This window comes from Equus caballus, chromosome X (assembly GCF_041296265.1).
Source record: "Equus caballus isolate H_3958 breed thoroughbred chromosome X, TB-T2T, whole genome shotgun sequence".
NCBI classification, from domain to species: domain Eukaryota; kingdom Metazoa; phylum Chordata; class Mammalia; order Perissodactyla; family Equidae; genus Equus; species Equus caballus.
Genome location: NC_091715.1, coordinates 45,388,673 through 45,416,277, shown reverse-complemented (window position 1 = coordinate 45,416,277; position 27,605 = coordinate 45,388,673). Strand labels below are relative to the sequence as shown.

The window sequence follows — 27,605 nt, the reverse complement described above, 5'->3', positions numbered from 1 at the left end:
GCAATAAAAAAAGAAGCATCCGTGCCCTCATGGGGTTTATGTAAAATCATGGGACAATAATGAATCTAATGATCATACAAATAAATGTAAAAATTACTGCTGTGATTGGTGGTACCAAAGACGCCCACTCCAGGGCTTGGGAAGAAGTGACCTTGGCAAGACCTTTTGGAAGGTCTTCCCTTAAGAGGCAGTGCTTGGAGATCTCGTCAAGATGGTGGTGTAGGAAGACTCTGAACTCATGTCCTCCCACAAACACAACCAGGTTACAACTATCTTTGGAAAAATTACCCTGGATAGAAAACTGAAAACTGGATTAAAAGAACCCCCGCAACAAGGGACAGTCCTGACTAAGGTGGAAGAGGCAGAAATTCCTTCTGGAGAGGGAAAAAAGCCACCTTCAGGAGCAGCGGAGTTTCTCAGCCAGTCAGGCGGGAGCCACCCTAAGGTACGCATCCCTCCCTGGAGAAGTGAGGTCCTGAGTGGGGGCCCGATACTACTGTAAGCATCCTTCAGACTCAGCACGGCTGAGACGAGGCTCTTGCTATCTGGCTTTGCCGGCTATTAACTGCAGTGGGGATACCCCCAGAAAAGCTATCGGAGGAAAGCCGAAAAGACCCGAGTCTTAAAGGGCCCACGCACAAACTCACCTGTCTCAGCAACCTAAAATCACCGGAGAGAAGGCTGACAGTCCTTTGGTGAAAAGAGACTCACCTAGTAGGCTCCGGGTGCATCTCAGTGAGAGGAGAGACCTCTCCAGAGACTGAGACATTGGTGGGGGTCATTGTTCTCACCTAGTCCAGGCATGCTGACACAGACAGGCAGATGCCATTGAAGTTCTTCCCCTGGCCTGTTAGCCCAGGGGTCTACCACACCCACTAGGGTGGCCAGCTGGATAAAAAAACAGGACTCATGCTTATGCTGCGTACAGGAGACACACTTCAGACCTAAAGACACAAACTGAAAATGAAAGGATGGAAAAAGATATTCCGTTCAAATGGCAAAGAAAAGAAAACGTGGGTAGCAATGCTTATATTAGACAAAATAGACTTTAAAACAAAAACTGTAGCAAGAGACAAAGAAGGGCACTACATAATGATAAAGGGAACAATCCAACAGGAAGATATGGCACTTGTAAATATCGATGCAGCCAACATAGGAGCACCTAAATATATAAAGCAATTATTAACAGACATAAGAGGAGAAATAGACAGTAACGCAATAATACTAGGGGACTTTAACACTCCACTTACATCAATGGATAGATCATCCAAACAGAAGATGAATAAGGAAACACTGGCCTTAAAGGACACGTTTGACTAGATGGACTTAGTGGATATATATAGAACATTCCGTCCAAAAACCACAGAATACGCATTCTTTTCAAATGCACATGGAACATTCTCCAGGACTGATCACATTAGGCCACAAGACAAATGTCAGTAAATTTAAGAAGATCGAAATAATACCATGCATCTTTTCTCACCACAAAGGTATGAAACTGGAAAGCAACTACAGGAAGAAAATCAGAAAAGCCACAAAAATGTGGAGATTAAACAAAATGCTACTGAACAACGATTGGGTCATTGAAGAAATCAAAGGAGAAATCAAAAAGTTCCTGGAGACAAATGAAAGTACGACATGCCAAAATCTATGGGATAGAGCAAAAGCGGTTCTACGAGGGAAGTTTATAGCAATTCAGGCCTACCTCAACAAACAAGAAAAATCCCAAATAAACAATCTAACAGTGCATCTAAGGGTACTGGAAATAGAAGGACAAACAAAGCCCAGATCAGGAGAAGGAAGGAAATGATAAAGATCACAGCAGAAATAAATGAAATAGAGACTAAAACAACAATAGAAAAAATTAATGAAACCAAGAGCTGGTTCTTTGAAAAGATAAACAAAATTGGCAAACCCTTAGCTAGACTCACCAAGGAAAAAAGAGAGAAGGCTCAAATAAATAAAATCAGAAATGAAAGAGGAGAAATTACAACGGACACCCCAGAAAGACAGAAGATAATAAGAGAATACTGTGAAAAGCTATAGGCCAACAAATTGGATACTCTAGAAGAAATGGATAAATTCTTAGAAACATACAACCTTCCAAAACTGGACCAAGAAGAAGTAGAAAATCTGAATAGGACAATCACCAGTAAGGAGATCAAAACAGCAATCAAAAACCTCCCAAAACATAAAAGTCCAGGACCAGACGGCTTCCCTGGTGAATTCTACCAAACATTCAAAGAAGACTGAATACCTATCCTTCTCAAACTCTTCTGAAAAATTGAAGACGGGGGGAGGCTTCCTACCTCCTTCTACGACGCCAGCATTATCCCGATACCAAAACCAGACAAGGACAACACAAAAAACAGAAAATTACAGGCCAATATCACTGATGAACATTGTTGCAAAAATCCTCAACAAGATACTAGCAAATTGAATACAACAATACATTAAAAAGATCATACGTCATGATCAAGTGGGTTTCATTCCAGGGATGCAGGGATGGTACAACATCCGCAAGTCTATCAACGTGATACACCACATTAACAGAATGAAGAATAAAAGTCACATGGTCATCTCAATACACGCAGAGAGAGCATTTGACAAGATACACCATCCACTTATGATAAAAACTCTAAATAAAATGGATATAGAAGGAAAACACCTCAACATAATAAAGGCCGTACATTAGAAACCCACAGCAAAGATCATTCTCAACGAAGAAAAACTGAAATCTATCCCTCTAAGAACAAGAACCAGACAAGGATGCCCATTGTCACCACTCTTATTTAACATAGTATTGGACATCCTAGCCAGAGCCATCAGGCAAGAAAAAGAAAGAAAAGGGATCGATATTGGAAAAGAAGAAGTGAAACTGTCGCTCTTTGCAGACGACATGATTTTATATGTAGCAAACCCTAAAGAATCCACTAAAAAACTTTTAGAAATAATGAATGAATACTGTCAAGTCGCAGGATACGAAATCAACACACAAAAATCGGCTGCATTTCTGTACACTAACAACGAAGTAGCAGAAAGAGAAATTCAGAATACAATCCCATTCACAATTGCAACAAAGAGAGTAAAGTACCTAGGAATAAACTTAACCAAAGAGATGAAAGAGCTGTACACCGAAAACTATACAACATTGTTGAAAGAAGTCGAAGAAGATACAAAGAAATGGGAAGATATTCCATGCTCCTGGACTGGAAGAATTAACTTAGTTAAAATGTCCATACTTCCTAAAGCAATCTATAGATTCAATGCAATCCCTGTGAAAGTTCCAACATTTTTCACAGAAATAGAACAAAGAATCCTAAAATTTATATGGAACAGCAAAAGACCCCAAATAGCCAAAGGATTCCTGAGAAAAAAGATCAAACCTGGAGGTATCACACTCCCTGATTTCAAAATATACTACAAAGCCATAGTAACCAAAACAGCATGGTACTGGCACAAAAACAGACACACAGATCAACGGAACCGAATCGAGAGCCCAGAAATAAACCCACACATGTATGGGCAGCTAATATTGGACAATGGAGCCAAGAGCATACGATGGAGAAAGGAGAGTCTCTTCAATAAATGGTGTTGGGAAACTGGACAGCCACATGCAAAAGAATAAAAGTAGGCCATTCCCTTACACCATGCGCAAAAATCAACTCAAAATGGATGAAAGACTTGAATGTAAGACCCGAAACCATGAAACTTCTAGAAGAAAACACAGGCAGTACGCTCTTTGACATCGGTGTGAGCAGCATGTTTTCAAGTCCCTTGTCTGACCCGGCAAGGGAAACAAAAGAAAAAATGAACAAATGGGACTACATCACACTAAGAAGCTTCTGCACAGCAAAGGTAACCATCAACAAAATGAAAAGACAACCTAACAATTGGGAGAAGATATTTGCAAACCATATATCCGATACGGGGTTAATATCCAAAATATACAAAGAACTGATACATCCCAACAACCCAATTAAAAAATGTGCAAAAGATCTGAACAGAGATTTCTCCAAAGATATACGGATGGCCAACAGGCATATGAAAAGATGCTCCGCATCATTAGCTATCAGGGAAATGCAAATCAAAACTACAATGAGGTATCACCTCACTCCGATCAGAATGGCTGTAATTAACAAGACAGGAAACAGCAACTGTTGGAGAGGATGTGGAGAGAAGGGAACCCTCATACACTGCTGGTGGGAGTGCAAACTGGTGCAAGCCGCTATGGAAAGCAGTATGGAATATCCTCAGAAAATTAAGAGTAGATCTACCATATGACCCAGCTATCCCACTGCTGGGTATTTATCCAAAGAACTTGCAAACACAAATGGGTAGAGATACATGCACCCCTGTGTTCATCGCAGCATTATTCACAATAGCCAAGACTTGGAAGCAACCTAGGTGCCCATCAAGGGACAAATGGACAAAGAAGATGTGGTACATATACGCAATGGAATACTACTCAGCCATAACAAATGATGAAATCGGGTGATTTGTGACAACATGGATGGACCTTGAGGGTATTATGCTGAGTGAAATAAGTCAGAGGGAGGAAGTCAAATACCATATGATCTCACTCATAAGTAGAAGATAAGAACAACGACAAACAAACACAAAGCAACGGAGACTGGATGGGTGGTTACCATAGGGGAAGGGGGGAGTGGGGAGGAGAAAAGGGGTGATTAGGCTCACATGTGAGGTCGTGGACTAGAATTAGTTTTCGGGTAGTGAACATGAGGTAGTCTACAGAGAATTCGAAATATATTACGAGGTACATCTCAAAGCTATATAAGGTTATAATCCAATGTTACTGCAATAAAAAAAAAGAGAGACAATGCTTGAGTTGAAATGTGAAAGACACACAGGAGTTAACTAATCAGCAGCCCTCAGGAAGAGGGGACAATGTAAGTGGAGAAGCTTGGGGAATTGGAGGATGTGAAAGAAGCCCAATAAGAGAGACAAGAAGGGGAAGCACTGCTTTTCATACTGCTAGAGAGGTAGGCAGGGGCTGGACCATGCCCTGACGTCCTTGTGTAGGAGTATGGTCTTTATCTGAAAAGCAGTGGACAGGCCTGCACCTGTGTGAGAGAAAGGGGAGGGGAGGGAAGAGGGAGACAGACACCCTGAGTGATGTGGGAGACCAGTTAGAAGGTGGTTTTGACGATCAAAGGGAAAGAGGCTTCGGACTAGAGCAAGTGTGGCGGACACACAAAAAAGTAAAAGGTATTAAACAGGTATTTAGGAAGTAAAATGGAAAGAACTCAGCAAGGATTTGGACTTGAGGTGAAAGAGAGGGAGAAGTACGTGGTTAAGACCAGGTTTCTGTGTTGGGTAATAAGAGTAGGATGGTGCCATCTGTTGACCTGGGGCGTACCAGAAGAGGGCCAGGTCTGTGAAGAATTCCGAAATGAGACTTTTATTTTTATGAAGTCATGGTCTAAATGTAATACAATAACCAATATTTAAATACTTGGCTTCAAAGTTCTTTTTCCTTTGAAAAAACGAAAGTCAGAGGTGTTGAGAGAGAATTTACGTACAATAAAAGTCAGCCTTTTAAGATAGTTTGTAGAGTTTTTTTGTTTTGTGTTTTCAACTTTTTAATTATTTTATTGAGGTCATACTGGTTTACGACATTGTGTAAATTTCAGGTGTACATTATTATATTTCAGTTTCTGGGTAGACTGCCTCGTGTTCACCACCAATAGTCTAGTTTCCATCCGTCACCAGCGTATGTGCCCCTTTGCCCCTTTTGCCCTCCCCCACCCCCTTCCCCTCTGGTAACCACTAATCGGTTCTCCTTATCTATGTGTTTGTTGTATGTAGCATTTTGACAAATGTTCACGTTGTGTAACCACCACCACCACAATAAAAATATAGAAAATTTCCATCATTCGAAGATATCCCCTTGTGCCATTTGCCGTCAGACTCCTTCCTCCACTTCCGTACCCTGGCAACCACTGATATACTTCTGTCCCTATAGTTGTGCCTTTTCCAGAATGCCATTTACATGAAATCATGTAATGGGTAGCCTTTTGTGTTTGGCTTCTTTAATTTAGCATACTTGAGATGCATCTATGCTGTTACATGCATCAGTAGTCCTTTTTTATTAGTGTGTAATGTTCCTTTGTGTGGGTATAGCTCAGTTTGTTTTCCTTTTATCCATACACCAGTTGTTGAATATTTGGGTTGTTTCTAGGTTTGGCTATTATGAATAAAAGTGCTGTGAATGTTTGAGTACAGGTCTTTATGTGGACATATGTTTTCATTTGTCTTGGGTAGAACTCTCTAGGAGTAGAATTGCTGGGTCGTATGGTAAGTGTATGTTTAATGTTCAAAGTAAGTACCTGATATGAGGATATCCATTCCGGCTTTCCTGTGGTGGTGGCTTTTATGATACATCTTTTCCCTTACCTGACTTGCAGTTTGTTTGTATCTTTGAACCAAACTGTGTCTCCTGTAGGCAACATACAGTTGGCGCTTGTTGGTTTTTTTTTAAATCCAGTCTGTCAGTGTCTGCCTTTTGACTGGATTGTCTAATCTATTCACATTTAATGTTGTTATTGATGTAGATGGACTTATATCTGCCGTTATATGCATTTTTTTCCTCTGTGTCTCATGTCTTTTTGTTCTTTGGTTCCTCCTTTACTGCTTTGTTTTGCATTAAATGGATATTTTCTAATGTAGCATTTTAATTTCTTTAATGACGTGTTCGCTGTATTTTTTGAGTTATTTCCTTAGTAGGTGCTCTAAGGCTTACCATACACATCTTAACTTATCACAGCCGGCTTCAGATTCACACCAGTTCCAGTGAGATATAGAAACGTTGTAGCTCTATTCCCATTTCCCTCTTTTGGTGGTATTGTTATATATATATTACATCTACAAAGGGTACATCCCCTTAATACACTCTTATCATTACTTTGTTGTATATAATTTTATCCCTTTTTAAAAAAGCTGAGATAAGACAGGGTATCAAGTGTGTTATTTATACCTTCTGTTCTGTTAACCTTCTTTGTCACTATTTCTGATTCCTAGTATTTCTTCTTGTGGATTTGAGTTACCATCCAGACTCGTTCCCTTACCCAATACAGCTTTGCTCCCAGCCACCTGCCTTGTGCTGTTATTGGCAAACACGTCACATCATATATGTTATTGGCCCAACAATAAATTATATAATATCGTTTTGTACAGTTGCTTTTAAAATCAGTTCCCAGAAGAAAAGAGTAAGAATGTATATTTATATAGTCTTTTGTATTTACATAATTGCCTTTACCCACACTCTTGGTTTTTTCTCTGGATTCAAATTACCCTCTGGGGTCACTTGTTGCAACCTGAACTTCCTTCAGTTTTTCTTCTGAGCCAGTTCTGCTAGCAACAGATCCTCTCAGCTTTTGTTCATCTAGGAATGCCTTTATTTTGCTTTCACTTTTATTTTTTTAAACACTTTATTGAGGTATGGTTGACCTGTCAAAAGCTGTACATATTTAGTGTATACAACTTGACAAGTTTGGGAATAAGTATACACCCGCAAAACCAGCACCGCCATCAAGGACATGGAAGTATCCATCACCTCCCAAAGTGTCCTCCCACCCCCTTTATTGTTGTTGTTGTTGTTGTTGTTATTGTTATTAGTGAATACGAACGCTTAACATATGATTTACCTTCTTAACAAATTTTAAGTATACGATACAGTATTGTTAGCTTATAGGCAGTATGCTGTATAGTCAATCTCCAAAACTTATTTGCATAGCTATAACTTTGTACCCTTTGACCATCACCTCCCCATTTTCTCCTCTCCCCACTCCCTGGCAATCACCATTCTGTACTCCGCTTCTATGAGTTTGACTATTTTAGATTCCACCTATAAGTGAAATCATGCAGTATTTGTCTTTCTGCGTCTGGCTTTTTTCACTTACATAATGTCCTCCGGGTCCAGATGGCATGCCCTTAGACATAGAAAACCCTAAAGATGCCGCCAAAGAACTGTTAGAACTAAGAAACAAATTCAGTAATGTTGCTTTCATTTTTAAAAGATAGTTTGCTGGATGTATGATTCTTCCTGTAGTATACTTCCTATAGTATTTTCCTTTGAGCACTTTGAATATATTGTCCTGATGCTTTCTGTCCTCCATTGTTTGTGCTGAGAAATCTGCTGTTAATCTTATTGGGTTTCCCCTCATAAGTGAGGAGTCATTTTTTTCTTGTTGCTTTCAAGATTTTCTCCTTTATCTTTGGCTTTCAGCATTTTCACCATGTGTCTGTGGATCTCCTTTTGTTCGTCCTACTCAGAGTTTGTTGAGCTTCCTTCAGGCAATATTTCTTTGACTATTTTTTTCTGCTCCTCTCTCTCCTTCTGATACTCTCATTACGTGTACGTTGGCGTGCTTAAGAGTGTCCCATATTTCTCTGAAGCTCAGTTGATTTTTCCTCATTTGTTTTCCTCTCTCTCATCAGACTGTATAATCTCTATTGATCTGTCTTTAAGATTGCTAAATCTTTCTCTGGTAGTTCAAATCTACTGTTGAGCCCCTCTTGTGAATTTTCCACTTCAACTAATGTACTTTTCAACTCCAGAATTTCCATTCGGTTCTTTTTTATCATTAATATATAATTTTATAATTCTTTTTTATAATTTCTTATTTCTTTATTGCTACTCTCTACTTGATGTGACATTTTCATCATACCTTCCTTTACTTCTTTGATTGTGGTTTCCTTTTGTTCTTTGAACGTATTTATAGTAGCTACTTTGAAGTCTTTGTCTATCAAATCTGACATCTGCTTGTAATCTCAGGTAGTTTCTGTTGCTTGCTTTTTCATATTTTCCTGTTTCTGTGCATGTGTCATAACGTTGTTGTTGTAGGAAACTGGGCTGTCTAAAGCGGATAATACGTTGTGGCTATTCCGGGTACTGATCCACCCCACCCCTCCTGCGTTGGTTATTGTTATTTACTTGTTTATTTGCTTAGTGTCTGGCTGGTTTATTTTAGTGGAATCCATTCTCTTCCCACCCACTGCCTTTGCTGTGTTAAGCTTTGGATTTGACTATTCCAGAAGAGCCCACTGGGTATGCCCACTTGGGTATACCCACAGTCACCCTGGGATGACTGTGGTTTGGTTTGGGCAGGGCTGCCTTTGACTTTCTCTTCCCCTGACCACACTGAGCTGTTAAGCCCCGCTAATTGTGGGCTGATTATTGTTTTCAACAATGCCCTGGGACAAAAATTGCTCCATAATCTAAGCCAATGAAATTCTTTCTCCTTTGAAGAGATAGCCATTGAGGTCAGTGTTTCAGATTTGTTTTGACCCCAAGCAGGCTCCTTCAGCTGTCTCCCTCCCTGGTTGTCTCAGGTAATCCGGCCAGCCTACAGTTTGGCCTGTGTAGTGCAATGATTCCACCGATCTTCTACTAGCTGCCTTTGACCACAACCTCCACTATTTTGAAAGTGCCCCTAGGCTGGACCTTCTCAACACTCCATTGCAAGTGAAGTCAGTTCCTCTGGGAAGAGGTTCAGAGCTATCTGCTTCAAAATCACCGAGCCACAGCTCTGTAGTTGGGGAGTGGGGACAGTGGTGGCACACTTCTCTTTCCTGTTTACCGGTAGTAGACTATGTGATGTTGCTTTTTGAATTTCAATTTTTAATGGTTTGTGGCTGGTATATAGAAACAGAATTGGCTTTTGCATACTGATTTTGTATCATGTTACTCTGCTGAACTCACTTCTCAGTTCAAGTAGCTTTTTTGTGGATTCTTTTTATAGATTCATGTGTTATCTGCGGTTAATGACTGTTTTACTTCTTTCTTTCTTCTTGCCTTTCTTGTTGCTTGAATAGCCAGTAAAATATTGAACAGAAGTGGCAAAAGTATGCGCCCTTGCCTTGTTCCCTATCTTAGAGGGAAAGCATTCAGGCCTTCGCAAATAAGGATGATGTTAGTTTTAGGTACCTTTGTAGATGCCAATTATCACTTTAAGGCTGTTGCCGTAGGCTGAATATTGCCGTCTCCCCAACATTCATGTTGAAATCTTTCCGCAGTGTGATGGTATTTAGAGGTGAGGCCTTTGGGATGTGATTAGGTCATGATGGTGGGGGCCTCATGAACGGGATTAGTGCCCTTATAAAAGAGACTCCAGAGTTCTCGTCAAGATGGCGCTGTGAGCAGACGTTGAACTCGCCTCCTCCCACAAACACAACCAGGTTACAACAATTTTAGGAAGAATCACCCTGGATTGAAAACTGAAAACTGGATAAAGAGAACCCCCACAACAAGGGACAGTCCTGACGAAAGCAGAAGAGTCAGTAACTCCGGCCAGAGAGGAAAAAAGCCACCTTTGGGAGCAGCAGAGCTTCTCAGCTGGCCAGGCGGGAGCCAACCTAAGGTACGCAGCCCTTCCTGGAGGAGTGAGGTCCAGAGCGGGGGCGATACTGCTATAACCATCCTTCGGACTCAGCCCAACTGAGGGGGGGGGCAGGGTCTTACTGTCTGGCTTTGCTGGCTATTAACTGCAGCGAGGACACGCCCAGAAAAGCTATCCGCCCGAAAGCCGAAAAGATCCAGGTCTTAAAGGGCCCACGCACAAACTCACTCATTGCAGCAACCTAAAATCACCAGAGAGAAGGCTGACTGTCCTTTGGTGAAACGAGATTCACCTGGTGGGCTCTGGGGGCATCTTGGTGAGAGGAGGATGCTCTCCTGAGACTGAGGCATTGGTGGGGGCGGTTGTTCTGAGCTGGTCCAGGCGTGCTGATACAGACACAGGTGGGGGCCATTGAGGTGCGTCCCTTGGGCTGTTAGCCCAGGGGTCTGCCACACCCACTAGAGCACAGATTTAATCCAGTTCAGCCAGGGCAGGCAACCCACCCTAGGGACTGGCCCCCCTAACAGTAAGCCCTCAGGCTACTTTTCAGCCTGCATTGACTGAGTGCCTTGATCCTCTACAGGCAGGCAAAGGTGTCTGCCTCTGTGGGGCAGGGCCTGTGTGAGGACCAGGTGAACTGTGGGGGGCGTTGGGGCAGAGGTGGGGGCCTCTGCAGTGTGGCATTGGGGTACGCTCCAGGGGGTTGAGAAGTGTGCATGGACCAGGACTGTGTTGACAGTGTATGTGGTCCAGAGGGGGGGTGAGGCTTATCAGCGGCAGAAGACTTGTGCTTCACAAATAGCCATAAAAAGGATCAGCCCCACCTTCCAAAGCCTGAAACAACTGAGTGCATCCATGCCAAGGGCCAGCCCCACTCAGCTGCACTCCTAAGAGAACTGACATGCGCCTTGTTGGCCTCAGGCCTATCACAACTGTACGCCCCTGAGCCTAGCAACCAGCTACACTGGGTACCAACCCAATTAAGAGGACAGTTGCAATAAGAGTGTGCTAATAGGCGGGACCAAGATGGCGGAGTGAGTGGTCTTCTTTGTCTCTCCCCCGTCGAATCTACAACTAATTGGACATTCACTGATTAACAAAGGATATCCAGATAGCATCTCAAGTCGCCTAAGAGTCTTGTGCTACTATACATCGGAAGGCGGATGGACTTCCCCCTGGGAGGAGGTGGAATAGGTGAAAACTCTCCGACCACCGACCCCCGGCCCCGGACAGCCTAGTTCCTGCAGGAGGCTCTCTTCCAGTGGACTCCCCCATAGCATGGCCACACACCAAGGGTGGGAGTGTGCACTCACCAGTGGAGCGACGGTGGAAACAGGTGACAACAGCCCTACTCAAGCCCCCCGCGATTACACCTAAGCCCAGGGGGAATCCCCAGGGTCCCGCACCCACCGGCAGGGAAGGCCTCTGCTCGCCATGAGCAGGGAGGCCCCTCCCAGAATCCAGAACAAAGGGAAGCTCCCGGCGGGCGGATTCCCCGGCACAGCACCAGACCGCAAGCTGCTGCCGGGCCCACGGTCTCCGGCGCACGGGTCGGTGCAGGGGGCGCCCAGACTTCCCATAGACGTGCTTGGGGGCATGGTTGGAGCTCCAGCGCCCGGCTCTGCAGCCCAGGGGGAGGCGCCGGGGAGCCGGACCTCCCTGGCAGGGAAAGCCTCTGCTCGCCATGAGCAGGGAGGCCCCTCCCAGAATCCAGGACAAAGGGAAGCTCCCGGTGGGCGGATTCCCCGGCACGGCACCAGACCGCAAGCTGCTGCCGGGCCCACGGTCTCCGGCGCACGGGTCGGTGCAGGGGGCGCCCGGACTTCCCATGGACGTGCTTGGGGGCATGGTTGGAGCTCCAGCGCCCGGCTCTGCAGCCCAGGGGGAGGCGCCGGGGTGCCGGACCTCCCTGGCAGGGAAAGCCTCTGCTCGCCATGAGCAGGGAGGCCACGCCCAGAATCCAGGACAAAGGGAAGCTCCCGGTGGGCGGATTCCCCGGCACGGCACCAGACCGCAAGCTGCTGCTGGGCCCACGGTCTCCGGCACACGGGTGGGTGCAGGGGGCACCCGGACTTCCCATAGACGTGCTTGGGGACAGGGTTGGAGCTCCAGCGCCCGGCTCTGTGGCTCGGGGGGAGGCTCCGGGGTCCCGCACCCCCCCAGCAGGGAAAGCCTCTGCTCGCCATTAGCTGGGAGGCTCTGCCCATAATCCAGAACAAAGTGAAGCTCCCGGTGGGCGGATTCTCTGGCACTGCACCAGACCGCCAACTGCTGCTGGGCCCACGGTCTCCGGTGCAAGGGGTGCCCGGACTTCCCATGGACGTGCTTGGGGACTGGGTGGAGCTCCAACACCCGGCTCTGCGGCCTGGGGCGACGATCCAGGGTCCCGCACCCCCCCCCCCCAGCAGGGAGGGCCTCTACTCGCCATTGGCAGGGAGGCCCCGCCCAGCATTCGGAACACCAGGAAGCTCCCTAGAGCAGAATTCCCCACAAGGCAGCAGCTTACAAGCCACCGCCAGGCCCACGGACTCTAGCCGTGTCCCAGACGAGGCAAGGGGCTCCCAGAGATCCCGTGAGAGTGGAGTGGGGCACAGTGAAGCTCCGGTGAAACGGCTACGTAGCCCAGGGGGGAACTCCAGGTTCCTACATGTAGCGGCCTCAGCAAAAGCCTCTGCACAGCACTAGTGGAGAGGTCCCGACTGGCAACCGCAAGGTGGGGAGGCCCTGGGGCAAAAGTAGCACAGCTAGGTGAGCTAACGACAGACTGCAGAAGATACCCATAGCTCTGCTGGGACCTATAGTGGACAAGTGTGATCTTGTGGGCTCTGTTAGGGACAAAGCGGCGATTATAGGTGATCCTGCTCCTGGCTGCTGGGAAAGCCCACAACACCGCTGCAGACCACAAGGAGGGAGCGCGTCTAAGTGGGCTGCAACAGTAGGCACCAGATTGCCCCCACAACCGACGAGGGACCCCACAGGACCACTGTGACTACGAGGAGGGGTCCAGGTCCAGTCAGTAACAGCTGACAGGGCTCCTGGTTGGTGCAGTCTAAACAGCTGCCCCCCCCCCCCCCACCACACCAGTCGCAACAAGTGGAAGCAGCGGCTAAACTCTATCTCTCTGCGGAGGCACAAATCCACGCCATCAAGCAGCATGAAAAAATATATTAAATCCCCAGAACAGAAGGAAAATGATAAGCACCCAGAAAACAATCCCAAAGACAATGAAATCTATAACCTAAATGACGATGATTTCAAAACTGCCATTATGAAAAGACTCAACGAGCTGAAAGAGAATTCAGATAGACAACTCAATGAGTTCAGGAGCTATGTCACAAAAGAGCTTGACACTCTAAAGAAGAACCAATTAGAAATACTGGAGATGAAGAACACAATGGAGGAGATTAAGAAAAATCTGGACTCTCTGAACTGTAGGGTCGATAATATGGAGGACAGAATTAGCAATTTGGAGGATAGGAATATAGAAATGCTGCAGACAGAGGAGGAGAGAGAACTAAGACTAAAAAGAAATGAAGAAACTCTCCGAGAATTATCCGACTCAATTAGGAGATGCAACATAAGGATTATAGGTATCCCAGAGGGAGAAGAGAAGGAGAAGGGGGCAGAAGGCCTGTTCAAAGAAATAATAGCTGAGAACTTTCCAAACTTGGGAAGAGAGATGGAACTTCATGTGACAGAAGCCAACAGATCTCCAAACTTTATTAATGCAAGAAGACCAACCCCAAGGCATATAGTAGTGAAACCAGCAAAAGTGAACGACAAAGAGAAAATACTAAGGGCAGCCAGGCAGAAGAAAATAACTTACAAAGGAAACCCCATAAGGCTATCAGCAGATTTCTCAGGAGAGACCTTACAGGCTAGAAGAGATTGGAATGAAATATTCAAAACTCTGAAGGACAAAAACGTGCAGCCAAGAGTACTCTACCCATCGAAAATATCCTTCAAATACAATGGAGAAATAAAAGCTTTCCCAGATAAACAAAAGTTAAGGGAGTTCATCGCCACAAAACCTCCTCTTGAAGAAATGCTCAGGAAGAACCTCATTCCTGAAAAATCAAAAAAAGGAAAGGGGTTACAAAATCCAGAACAAACAAAGGAGATAAGCAGAAGGACCATAACACAAAGTAACAGCTCTCCATCAGGACAAAATGCAAAAGAACCGGAAAACAAGTGATAAAATGGCAAGAGTAGGCCCCCACGTTTCAATAATCACTCTAAACGTGAATGGATTGAACTCTCTAATCAAAAGGCACAGAGTGGCAGGATGGATCAAAGAACAAGATCCAACAATATGCTGCCTCCAGGAAACACACCTCAGCCCCAAAGACAAACACAGACTCAGAGTGAAGGGATGGAAGACAATACTCCAAGCTAATAATGAACAAAAGAAAGCAGGTGTTGCCATACTTATATCCGACAAAGTAGACTTCAAAGCGAAACAGATAAAGAAAGACAAAGAGGGGCAGTATATAATGATGAAAGGGACACTCCACCAAGATGACATAACACTTATAAATATATACGCACCTAACACAGGAGCACCAAAATTCGTAAAGAAACTATTAACAAAACTAAAAGGAGACATCAACAGCAATACAATAATAGTAGGGGACCTCAACACCCCATTAACACCAATGGACAGATCATCCAGACAGAAAATCAACAAGGAAATTATAGAATTAAATGAAAAATTAGATCAGATGGACCTAGTAGATATATATATAGGACACTTCCTCCAAAAACAGCAGGTTACACGTTCTTCTCAAGCGCGCATAGAACATTCTCAAGGATAGACCATATCTTGGGAAACAAAGCAAGCATCAGTAAGTTCAAGAGGGTTGAAATAATATCAAGCATTTTTTCTGAACATAATGCTATGAAACTAGAAATCAACTACAAGAATAAAGCGGGGAAAGGGCCAAAAATGTGGAGACTAAACAACATGCTACTGAACAAACAGTGGATTATTGAAGAAATTAAAGAAGAAATCAAATATTATCTGGACACAAATGAAAATGAAAACACACCGTACCAAATGATTTGGGACGCAGCAAAGGCAGTCCTAAGAGGGAAATTCATCGCAATACAGGCTCACCTCAATAAGCAAGAAAAATCTTACATAAACAACCTCAAACAACACCTAATGGAATTAGAAAAAGAAGAACAAACAAAGCCCAAAGTCAGTAGAAGGAGGGAAATGATAAAAATTAGAGCAGAAATAAATGATATTGAAATGAAAAAAGACAATAGAAAGGATCAATGAAACAAAGAGTTGGTTCTTCGAAAAAATTAACAAAATCGACAAACCCTTAGCCAGACTCACTAAAAAAAAAGAGAGAAGTCTCAAATAAATAAAATTAGAAACGAGAGAGGAGAAATCACAACAGATACCAAAGAAATACAAAGGATCATAAGAGAATACTATGAAAAACTGTATGCCAACAAATTGAACAACCTAGAAGAAATGGATAAATTCCTAGACTCATACAACCTACCCAAACTGAATCAGGAAGAAATAGAGAACCTGAATAGACCAATCAGAGGTAAAGAAATAGAAACAGTAATCAAAAACCTCCCCCAAAATAAGAGTCCAGGACCAGACGGCTTCTCTGGAGAATTCTACCAAACATTCAAAGAAGATTTAATACCTATCCTTCTCAAACTATTCCAGAAAATAGAGGAAGATGGCGCACTCCCTAATACTTTCTATGAAGCCGAGACCACCCTGATCCTCAAACCTGACAAGGACAACACAAAGAAGGAAAACTACAGGCCAATATCACTGATGAACATAGATGCAAAAGTCCTCAACAAAATTTTGGCAAACTGAATACAGCAAAATATCAAAAAGATTATACACCATGATCAAGTGGGATTTATATCAGGGACACAGGGATGGTTCAGCATCTGCAAGTGAATCAACGTGATTCACTACATTAAGAAAATGAGAAACAAAAACCACATGATCATCTCAATAGATGCAGAGAAAGCATTCGACAAGATCCAACATCCATTTATGATAAAAATCCTCAAGAAAATAGGTGTAGAAAGAAAGTACCTCAACATAATAAAGGCCATATATGACAGACCCACAGCCAACATCATACTCAACGGACGAAAACTGAAACCCAGCCCTCTCAGAACAGGAACAAGACAAGAGTGCCCACTTTCACCACTCTTATTCAACATAGTACTGGAGGTTCTGGCCAGAGCAATTCGGCATGAGAAAGAAATAAAAGGAATCCAAACAGGCAACGAAGAAGTAAAACTCTCGCTGTTTGCAGACGACATGATCTTATATATAGAAAACCCCAAAGAATCCATAGAAAAACTGTTAGAAACAATCAACAGCTACAGCAAAGTTGCAGGGTATAAAATCAACATACAGAAATCAGCATTTCTATATGCTAACAATGAACTAACAGAAAAAGATCTCAAGAACTCAATCCCATTCACGATCGCAACAAAAAGAATAAAATACCTTGGGATAAATTTAACCAAGGAAGTGAAAGATCTATACAACGAAAACTACAAGACCTTCTTGAAAGAAATCGACGACGACATAAAGAGATGGAAAGACATTCCATGTACGTGGATTGGAAGAATAAACATAGTTAAAATGTCCATACTACCTAAAGCAATCTGCAGATTCAACGCTATCCCAATCAGAATCCCAATGACATTCTTTACAGAAATTGAACAAAGAATCCTAAAATTCATATGGGGCAACAAAAGACCCCGAATTGCTAAGCAATCCTGAGAAAGAAGAACAAAGCCGGAGGCATCACAACCCCTGACTTCAAAACATACTACAAAGCAACGGTAATCAAAACAGCATGGTACTGGTACAAAAGCAGATGCACAGATCAGTGGAACAGAATTGAAAGCCCAGAAATAAAACCACACATCTATGGACAGCTAATCTTTGACAAAGGAGCTGAGGGCCTACAATGGAGGAAAGAAAGTCTCTTCAACAAATGGTGCTGGGAAAACTGGACAGCCACATGTAAAAGAATGAAAATCAACCATTCTTTTTCACCATTCACTAAAATAAACTCAAAAGTTTGGATCAAAGACCTAAAGATTAGGCCTGAAACAATAAGTCTCCTAGAAGAGAATATCGGCAGTACACTCTTTGACATCAGCTTCAAAAGAATCTTTTCGGACACCATAACCCCTCACATGAGGGAAACAATAGAAAGAATAAACAAATGGGACTTCATCAGGGTAAAGAGCTTCTTCAAGGCAAGGGAAAACAGGATTGAAACAAAAAAAACAGCCCACTAATTGAGAAAAAATATTCACAAGTTATTTATCCAACAAAGGGTTAATCTCCATACTATACGAAGAACTCACACAACTCAACAATAAAAAAATCAAACAACCCAATCACAAAATGGGCAGGGGACATGAACAGACATTTCTCCAAAGAAGATATACGGATGGCCAATAGACACATGAAAAGATGCTCATCATCACTAATCATCAGGGAAATGCAAATCAAGACTACACTAAGATATCACCTTACACCTGTTAGAATGGCAAAAATATCCAAAACCAAGAGTGACAAATGTTGGAGAGGCTGTGGAGAAAAGGGAACCCTCATACACTGTTGGTGGGAATGCAAACTGGTGCAGCCACTATGGAAAACAGTATGGAGATTCCTCAAAAAGTTAAGAATAGAAATACCTTATGACCCAGCCATCCCACTACTGGGCATCTATCCTGAGAACCTGAAATCAGCAATTCCAAACGTTCCATGCACCCCTATGTTCATCGCAGCATTATTCACAATAGCCAAGTCATGGAACCAACCTAAGTGCCCAGCAACTGATGATTAGATAAAGAAGATGTGGTATATATATACAATGGAATCCCACTCAGCCATAAAAAGGGACAAAGTCGTCCCATTCACAACAACATGGATAGACCTTGAGGGTATTATGTTGAGTGAAATAAGCCAGACAGAGAAAGACGAACTCTGTATGACTCCACTCATTGGTGGTAGTTAACATATGGACAGAGAGAACTGATCGGTAGTTGCCAGGGGAAAGGGGGGTGGGGGGAGGGCACTAGGGGTGAAGTGGTGTACCTACAACATGACTAATAATGATGTACAACTGTAATTTCACAAGGATGTTAACTTTCATAACCTTAATTAAAAAAAAAATCAGGCAATAAATAAACGTCAAAAGAGGAGATGTTTAAAAAATAAAAGAAAAAAAAAAGAGAGAGAGACACTCCAGAGAGCTCCCTTGCCCCTCCGGCCCCCTGAGGACACAGAGGTCGACAGTCTATGAAGCAGGAAGGGGGGTCTCGCTAGACACCAAATCTGCCGGCACCTTGATCTTCGGCTTCCCGGCCTCCAGAAGTGTGAGAACTCCAGAAGTGTGAGAAATAAGTTTGTCTTGTCTTACAATCCACCCAGTTCATGGTATTTCTGTTATATCGGCCCAAAAGGACTAAGACAGAAATCCCTCTCTATTTCTGCTTGGCTGAGAGGTTTTACCATGTTGAATTTTATCAAATGCTTTATATACATCTGTTGAGACGCTCATATTTCCTTTAGTCTTTTAGTCTGTTATTATGGTGAGTCGCAGTGACTGATTTTCAAATGTTCAACCAGTCTTGAAGCCATGGAGTAAACCCCATTTGGCTATGGATTATGTTTTATCTTTTTTATATATTCCTAGTTTCAAACAGCTAATATTTTATTTTGGATTATTGTGTCTATGTTCATGAGTGATATTGGTCTGTCATTTTATTTCCTTAAAATGTTTTTGTCTAGTTTTGATATCAGCGTGTTGCTAGCTCTGTAAGACGTTTCAGGAAGTATGACTTCTTCTCCAATTACCTGGAAGAGTTTGTAGCACCGGCATTATTTCTCCCATACGTGTTTGACCGAACTTACCAGTGAAGCTGCTTGAGCCTTGAGTTTTGTTGGAGGGAAGGGTTTTTGTTTTGTTTTGTCTGTTTATTTGTTTGTTTTTGTTGAGTTCACTCTCTTTGATAGACACAGAGCTATTCATGTTATCTCTTCTTGACTGAGGTTTGCTAGGTAGTGTCTTTCAAGGAGTATTCCCATTTCATCTAAGTCTCAAATTTATTTGGCTGATGTATTTAACAGTGTTCTCTTATCATCCAGTTAGTGTCTGAAGCATCTGTATTGATGTCCCCTCCAGCTCGTTACTGATATTGGTAATCTGTGTCACACCCACCTCATTCATTTTTATCAGTCTGGCTAAATCTGATAAATTTACTGATCTTGTCAGGGAACCAGCTCTTAGTTTCATTGATTTCTTTCTATCAAGTTTTTTGATTTCTATTGAATAGATTGCTGTTCAGATCATCACTGTTGTTTTTTCTTTTCCTTCTGCGTCCCCTGGGTTCAAGCTGATTTTGTTTTTCTGGTTTCTTAAGGTGGGAGCTTGGATCACTGATTTGAGACCATTCTTCTTTTCTAATATAAGCGTTTCCTGATACAAATATCCATCTATGCACTGCTTTAGCTTCACCTCACACATTTTTATGTGCCGTGTTTTCATTTTCTAATTCTCCTTGCAATTTCTTCTTTGATCCCTGCATTATTTAGAAATGTCATTTAATTTCAAAATACTTTGTGATTTTTCCAGATATTTTGTTCCAACTGATTTCAGTTTTAATTCCTTGTGGTCAGAGAACCTGGTTTGTATGATTTCAGTCCTTTAGAAGCTGTTGAGATTTACCATATGGTGCAGCATGTGGTCTATCTTGGTGAACGTCGTATGTATGATACTGAACAATGGGCTCACTCTGCTCGCCAGCCACATCTGAGCCAATTAATCACAACAGGTTAGAGATGGGAAAGGAAGTTTATTTAGATTAGATTAGCCGGCAGATCACGGGTGACTAGTGTCTCAAAATCCCATCTCCAGGGATTACAGAATTTTGAGGCAGTTATATAGGGAAAATGGGCAGTGAGGAGGGGGTCCAGGGATGTTGGTCTCCAGGCATGACGGGCTCCAGGCATCACCTTGTTCCATTCTTCTGTCAGCTGTGATGGATACCTTGTAGGTGTGTTTCCTGCCTGTGGTCAGCCTGTTCCTGGAGAGAAACTCATAGAACAGAGTTTTAATTTATCAAGGTATCAGGGAGTACATACGTAAGCAGAGGCCATAAGTCAGGAGAGCATGTGAACTTTTTTAGAGTACGTCCAGAGCAGCGAGTAATCACACGGAGGAGGGGCTGGGGCCATTAAGTGTACCAAGATGGCGTCACTCGTGCTCACTTACACGTGCACTTTGGAAGAATGTGTATTCTGCTATCCTTGTTCTGTAAATATCAACGAGGTCAAGTTTTTTGGTAGTGTTGCTCAAGTCATCTACAGTCTTTTCAGTAGCTGAGCTGCGCTTCCGTTGTGTGGTTGCTGTAATTATTTTCAGTACAACATAGACTTCAGATTCGGGTTGCAAGTTATAAAATCATTATACAAAAGTCAGTTGTATTTCTGTACACTACTAGTGAGAAATCCTAATAAGTAATGAAGAAAATAATTCCAGTACTATAGAATCAAAAGAATAATGTACTTGGGAATTAATTTAACCAACGAGGTGCAGGAGTTGTACACTGAAAATGACAAAACACAGTTGAAAGAAATTAAAGAAAACTTAAATAAATGGAAGGACATCCTGTGTTCATGGATTGGAAGACTTAATATTGTTAAGATGGCAGATTTCCCCCAATTGATCCAAACATTCAGTGCAATCCCTGTCAGTATTCTACCTGCAGTTTTTTAGAAGTTGAGAGGCTGATCATAAAATTCATATGGAAGTTCCAGCTTAAACAGTCTTGCAGAAGACAACCAAAGTTGGAGGGCTCACACAGTCCGACTGCAAACATTATTTCAAAGCTCCACGCATCAAGACAATGTTGTGCTAAATGTAAGGATAGACATACAGATCAATGGAATAGAATTGAGAGTCCAGAAATAAACCCCGTACGTCTGTGGTGAATTAATTTTTGACACCAGTGCCAAGACAGTTGGTTGGGAACAGAACAGTCTTTTTAGCAAATGGTGTTGGGACGACTGGATATCCACATGCAAAAGATTGAATTTGTATTCAGACCTCATACCACAGACGAAAATTAAGTCAAAACTGGATCAAAATCCAAATGTAAATGAGCTAAAACTATAAAACTCCTGTAAGAGAGCATAGGAGTAAATCTTTGTGACTTTGGGTTAGGCCGTGGATTCCTACATATCATGCCAAAAGCACAGGTAATAAATGAAAAATTAGATTAAAATGACTTCATAAAAAATGTTTAAAACGTGCTCTAAAGAACACCATAAGGAATTGAAAAGAACAGACCAAAGAACGGCAGAAAATATTTGTAAATCATGTATCTGATAAGGGTCCAGTATCAAGAATGTAAAAAGAACTCTTACAACCTAACAATAAAAAGACAAATAACCCAATTAAAAGATGCGCTAAGCATTCGAATAGTCCTTTCTATTAAAAAGATATACAAATCTCCGAGAAGCGCGTGGAAAGATGCTCAAAAATATTAGTTGTTAGGTGGGGCCAGCCCCGTGGTGTGGTGGTGAAGTTCGGCACGCTCCACTTCGGCAGCCCGGGTTCGCGGGTTCAGATGCTGGGCGCAGACCTACACCACTCGTCAGCTATGCTGTGGCAACGACCCACATATAAAGTGGAGGAAGATTGGCACAGGTGTTAGCTCGGGGCTAATCTTCCTCAAGCAAAAAAAAAAAAAAAAAAAAACACCAAAAAGAAAAGAAAAAGAGGAAGATTGGCAACAGATGTTAGTTAGCTCAGGGCTAATCTTCCTCAGCAAAAAAAAATAAAATAAAATTAGTCATTAGGGAAATAAAAACTGAAACCACAGTGCATTACCACTTCATACCCACTAGTCTGGATGTAACTTAAGAAATGAAAATAACAAGTGTTGAGGAAGATGTGGAAAAATTTAAATCCTCATACACTGCTGGTGGGAATGGAAAACAGTACAGCTGCTGTGGAGAACAGTTTGGCAGTTCCTCAAAGTGAAACCTAGGGTTGCCGTGTGACCCAGCTCTCCCACTCCTAGGTATATATCCAAGACAAGTGAAAACATAAGTTCACAGAAAAACTTGTATACCAGTGTCCCTAGCAGCATTAATCATAATAGTCGAAGAGTGCAGGCATCCCAAATGCCAACCAACTAATGAATAGAATATCAAATGTGGTGGTGTACCCATATAACGGAATGTGGTTCAGCTATAAAAAGAATAGAGTACTGATTGATACATGCTACAACGTGGATGAATCTTGAAAACATTATGCTGAGTGAAAGGAGCCAGACACAAAAGACCACCTGGTGTAGGATTCTATTTATATGAAATGTCCATAATGGACAAATGCGTAGAGACAGACAGCAAGTTAGTGAATGTCAAGGGCTGTTGGGAGGGGAGACTGAGGAGGGACGGCTAATGGTACAGGGTTTATTCTGGAATTATATATTGGCGATGGTTGCACAACCTTGTGAATATAGTAAAAACCACTGAATTATACAACTTCATTGAAAGAGTGAATTTTACGGTACATGAATTACAGCTCAATAAAATAAAAAAACTTTTAAAAAGGCAAGCGTGCACTTTTGGATAGATTTTTGGACATTTTTGGCGATACAGTAGGCTACACCAAAAGACGTAATAAGCTGTCCAAATCTTGCCTCCCTCAGTTTGATCCTCAGAGGTGACCACTGTAGTCGGATTAGGTGTTCCCTTCTTGTCCCCGTTTTCTGCATTTACAAACGTCACGTGCACACACACACACACACACACACACACACAGACACTGGGTGAGTGTGAGTATTTCTTACTTGTTACTCGTCATTAAAAGAAAGAAAACCTCTCTGGCCAGTACAAACTGTCTCCCCTCATTCTGTTTCAAGGCCAGCGGGTGCTCCGTGGTATAATATGAATACTTCATCTCTCGTTTACCCTTCCAATGGTCATTGATTATTAATGGACATTTAGAGGTTTCTTTCCCCCAGAAATTTGCCATTATCATTGTACACACAGCTCTGTGCGTGTGTGAATGTTTCTTTAAGACACATTCGTAGCAGTGGAGTTGCTGGATCAAAGAATTCTTTGGCTAAACAAACGTCTCTTGGGTACCTACTTGTGTACCTGGTACCGTTCCAGATGCTGGCAAGACATCGTAGAATAAGATCGACACACGTCCCTCTTTTCGTGAAGCTGAAATTCTGCTGGGTGGGGACGAGGTAGAATTTGAATTTCGGTAGATGCTGCCACAGAGCCCTGCAAAGTTGTTTTACCAATTGACGCTTCCCTCAGTGGGGCAAGGGAACCAGTGCCCCTTTGCCGGCATCCTCAGCACCATTCATAGGGTGGAGGCTTTAGGCAGGAGGCTGGACTCTATCCCAAGGCTGTCTACAAGATCTTGGAGTCTGCAACTGGAACGATCCACGTGGGGATTTCAGGGGAAATGAGACTGAGATGGAGCAATCCACTGCCCATGTAGATGTATTTGGTGGGGGGGTGGGGGGGCAGGAAGCTGGGGCTGGAATCACCCCTTGGAAATAGGCACGAAACAACCCTTTCTGGGCAAATTACCAGAGTGTGGGTGATGGGGAAGGGGGAGATGTTGAATGATGAGTGGTGGGTGTTACTTTCCTCTACTGGAAGGTACCACTGAGAGACCCAGATGGAGCGGTCTGCTCTGGGAGCTACCAGTGGAAAGGGGGGTCTTGTATTCCAAAACCACCCATTGTGTGTAAGGTGCAGGGGGGCTCACCACCATGCAGGGACTCCACACGTCCACTCTGAGGGAGAGGCCTCCACCTCTCCTGAGGTCACCATCATCCCATTTCTGGCCCCAGCCCACCAGCTCTACAGATTCAAATCAAGTAGGGCCCAGGAAGACCACAGTGGAGCAAGCGAATGGTTCCCTGATGGGTGAGCAGGGCAGACATTAAGGACGACACTAGAGCTGATGGGTCTAGATGGGACTGCCTACTCAGGATCTTCCAGGGAAGAGAACTCCCATTGGCTGAGAGAGGGAGTGTCCTACTCAGGGAGTTTAAGGTGCAGGGGTGCGGCTTGAATGGTGGAAGTAGAGGGTTTGGAATCCTGCCCAGGAACCTCAGCCCGCTCACCAGCGAAAGAGGCTGAAGATGCTACCAGGTCAGTGGAATCACTGGCTGCTTCTATTCTGTCTTGTAGTCGATCTATCCGTTCCCTTTTTTTCTTTTTTTTTCTTAACGCAAAGACAGAAGGAAAGTAGAGCAGAGAATTGGAGACTGGTTTCTTTTCTGTTCTTTTCGTTTTTTGAGTTTTGTGTGTGTGTGTGGATGCTTATTCTTTGTTGTTGTTGTTGTTGTTGTTGGGAAAGAGCCGCCCTGAGCTAACACCTGTTGCCCGTCTTCCTCTCTTTTTCTTTTTTCTCCCCAAAGCCCCAGTACATAGTTGTATATTCTAGTTATAAGTCCTTCGAGTTCTTCTATGTGAGCCGCCGCCACAGCATGGCTACTGACAGATGAGTGCTGTGGTTCCACGTCCGGGAAACGAACCTGGGCTGCCGAATCAGACTGCGCTGAACTTTAACCACTAGGCCCTCAGGGCTGGCCCTGTCTGTTCCCTTTTTAACAGTGCTTATTGGATCCCACTATATTGACTTCAGAGCTGAATAACACTTCACACCATACTGAGAAAACCCTTCTCCAGTGTCCTGTTCTGTGTCCACCAGACTACCTGTAGGTCCTGGATGGGCAGAGACAGTTCCCAGAGGGCTCATGATATAGTCTCCAGGGAAATGGGAGGTGACTTGCTCATCCCAAAGAAGTGAATGCTTGACTCATGGGATTTTAGGCAGATTTGAGACAGGAAGATGTTTGAGTGAAGGTGGGCGAGTAGGAGATAGGTGGTTTCTCAAGTCAGTGAACTTCTTATTAGGCGTTCATTGAGCCCTGACTGTATTCAGAGCTCTGCCGGAAAGGCTGGAAATGTACGACTGGGTTCCTGTTGTCTTGGGGGATAAAATTCCGCCAGGGCGTCAGAGATGGGCCACTGCGTGTGTCCCCAGGAGGACACATCAGCCAGGCCCATATCAGCGCCAGTCCCCGAATTCCACAGCCTTGCAGCTGTTTTTGCCCATGAGCAAATAGCCCTGCCCTGGTGCTGGTCTCCTGTTGGAGGATAGAGGCAGGGTAATATATGTGCCTCACAACTGGCACAAAGCCCCACAGCAAATGTAGAGACCCTCACGCCCCCTTCCCCCTTAAAGCAGAATTCGGCACTGAGGGGACAGGTTTCCTCTTTGGGGATGGGGAAATGACAAGGTGGATGGAGGGGTGGGTGGGACTGGGGCGCCTCTCAGTGGTCAGGTATGTGGTCTGTGGCATGTAGCCTCCCAGCACAGCAGTGTGAACCTCTTCACCGTCTCCTTCCCTCACTCTTGTTCACTGGCTTGCAAAGGATCTGCTGGCTGAAGGTGTCCTTGTTCCGGGCTGAGGCGGGCTGAGGGAAAACCAGGTGGCTGCAGTGCCCCCTTGGTCCACTTGCTGAGGAGGCTGAAGCAGTGTGTTCAGGGCGAATTGGATGTCAGCCAAGCAGTCCATGAGGCTCCGCGGGGCCCGGCCCCCAGTGGCCTCCAACCCTGCCCTCAGCAGCAGAGGATTGCCCTCCGGTTCCACCTTTCCCACAGATTCCACTCCCTACACTGAGGCAGCAGCTCCTCAGCAGGGAGACGGCACGGGGCCTTAGGGGCAGTGGGGGTCGCCCCAAGGACGGCATGAACCCTCCAAACCCAGGAGGTATCCCGTTTTGGTGGGTGGAGGGCTCCACTGTGTGTCAGGCCAGGGGACAGAGCCGGGGTCCTTCCCTCCTGGTTGTGGCCTAGGCTCGGTGCAGCTGAATCGTTGTCCAGAAACGGCCAATGAAGGCAGAATCTGGGGTCTTCCTTCCCCTGGAAGAGAAGAGGAGGTTCTCCAGGTGGCTGGATGGGGGTCCTGCGGTAGGGACTAACTCCACAGAGACAGTGGTTTTCCAGAAAGGCTGTCTGTAATTCTCTCATTCTGTCTCTCTCTGTGTCTGTTTCTTTGAGTCTCACTCATGGGGCTCGGTGAGACCTCACTGGGGCTCTAACTGACATGTGTCCTGTGTGGGGTGACTTTTTGGGTGTCAGAAGCAAGATGTCATTTCTCTGAGCTGTTTCAGCGCCCGTGTCCAGGATTCGAGGCGTCTGAGCTATGTGAGGGTCGACGTCCAGGACGTGAGATCTCTGAGCTGTGGGGAATTATGTGTCCAGGGTGAGAGCCCTCTGGGCTGTTTAGGGGTCTCTCTTCCAGTGTGTGAGGTATCTGATCTGTTTTACGTGCTGTGTCCACAGTGTGAGGTAACGGGGTTGTGCCCATTCTGTATTTCAGGAACTAGGGTTTGAGCTCTCCTGGGTCGAGGATGTGACGCATTTGAGTTCCTCGGGGATTCATACCCTACGCTGTGAGATCACAAAGGTTATTTGACACAAGGTGGGAGGTTTCTGACCCTGTGAGGGTTCTGCATCCTGAGTGTGACATCTCTGACCTGGTTATAAGTCTGCGTACCAGGGATTAAGGTTGCTGGAATTTCGAGGGGTCGACTGTGTCTCGGGTTATGAACCTTGGGCGGGTGGGATTTGGTGCACCACGCTCTGAGGTCTCTTAGATGTTGGCTGCACGTAACATTGTGAGCGAGCTCTCTGTGTTCACTGTACCAGCGCTCTGAGCTGTTTGCATGTCTGCATCCGAGGGTGTGAGCTCTGTGATGGTGTGGCTTCTGTGTGCAGGGTGTGAGGTCTGTGAGCTGTTGTGTTTCTGTCTCATAGGTTATGAAGTTGCTAAAATCATGCGGGCCTGTGTTTTAGAATTTGTCGTCTCTGAGCTGATTCTGTGTCTCTGGCCTCATTTACTGAGTTTCTAGGAGTTTGAGTTCTGTGGATTGTTTGGGGGGTGGGGGGGGGGGTGTCCAGTGCAGTGAGGTCTCCTAGCTGCTCTTTCCTGGGTCTGTATCTGGGTTTAGTGTGTCGTTGAGGTATTGTGGGGTTTGTGAGCCATAGTGTGAGGTCCTTGAGGTATTTGGGAGTCTGTGTCCAGCGTCTGATGCTTCAGAGCTGGTGGAGATCCGGGTCCCAGAGCGAGGTCTGGTCTGTCTTTGGTTCTGTGTCCCAGTTTGAACCCCCCGAGCCA

The 27,605-nt window shown here is 44.2% G+C and overlaps 1 protein-coding gene across 11 annotated transcripts in view; it reads left to right on the top strand.

Annotated features, from left to right (window-relative positions):
* Window positions 1-27,605, top strand: part of LOC100060161 (protein FAM156A/FAM156B) — a 72,650-nt gene that overhangs the window by 19,277 nt on the left and 25,768 nt on the right. The window contains exon 1 of one of the 11 annotated variants that reach the window (XM_070257077.1): window positions 10,273-10,382. The exons of the other annotated variants lie outside the window; for them this stretch is intronic. The gene's annotated coding sequence lies outside the window, so the exon portion shown is untranslated. Of the gene's footprint in view, window positions 1-10,272; window positions 10,383-27,605 lie in introns of those variants that run through there. 11 annotated transcript variants of the gene reach the window in all.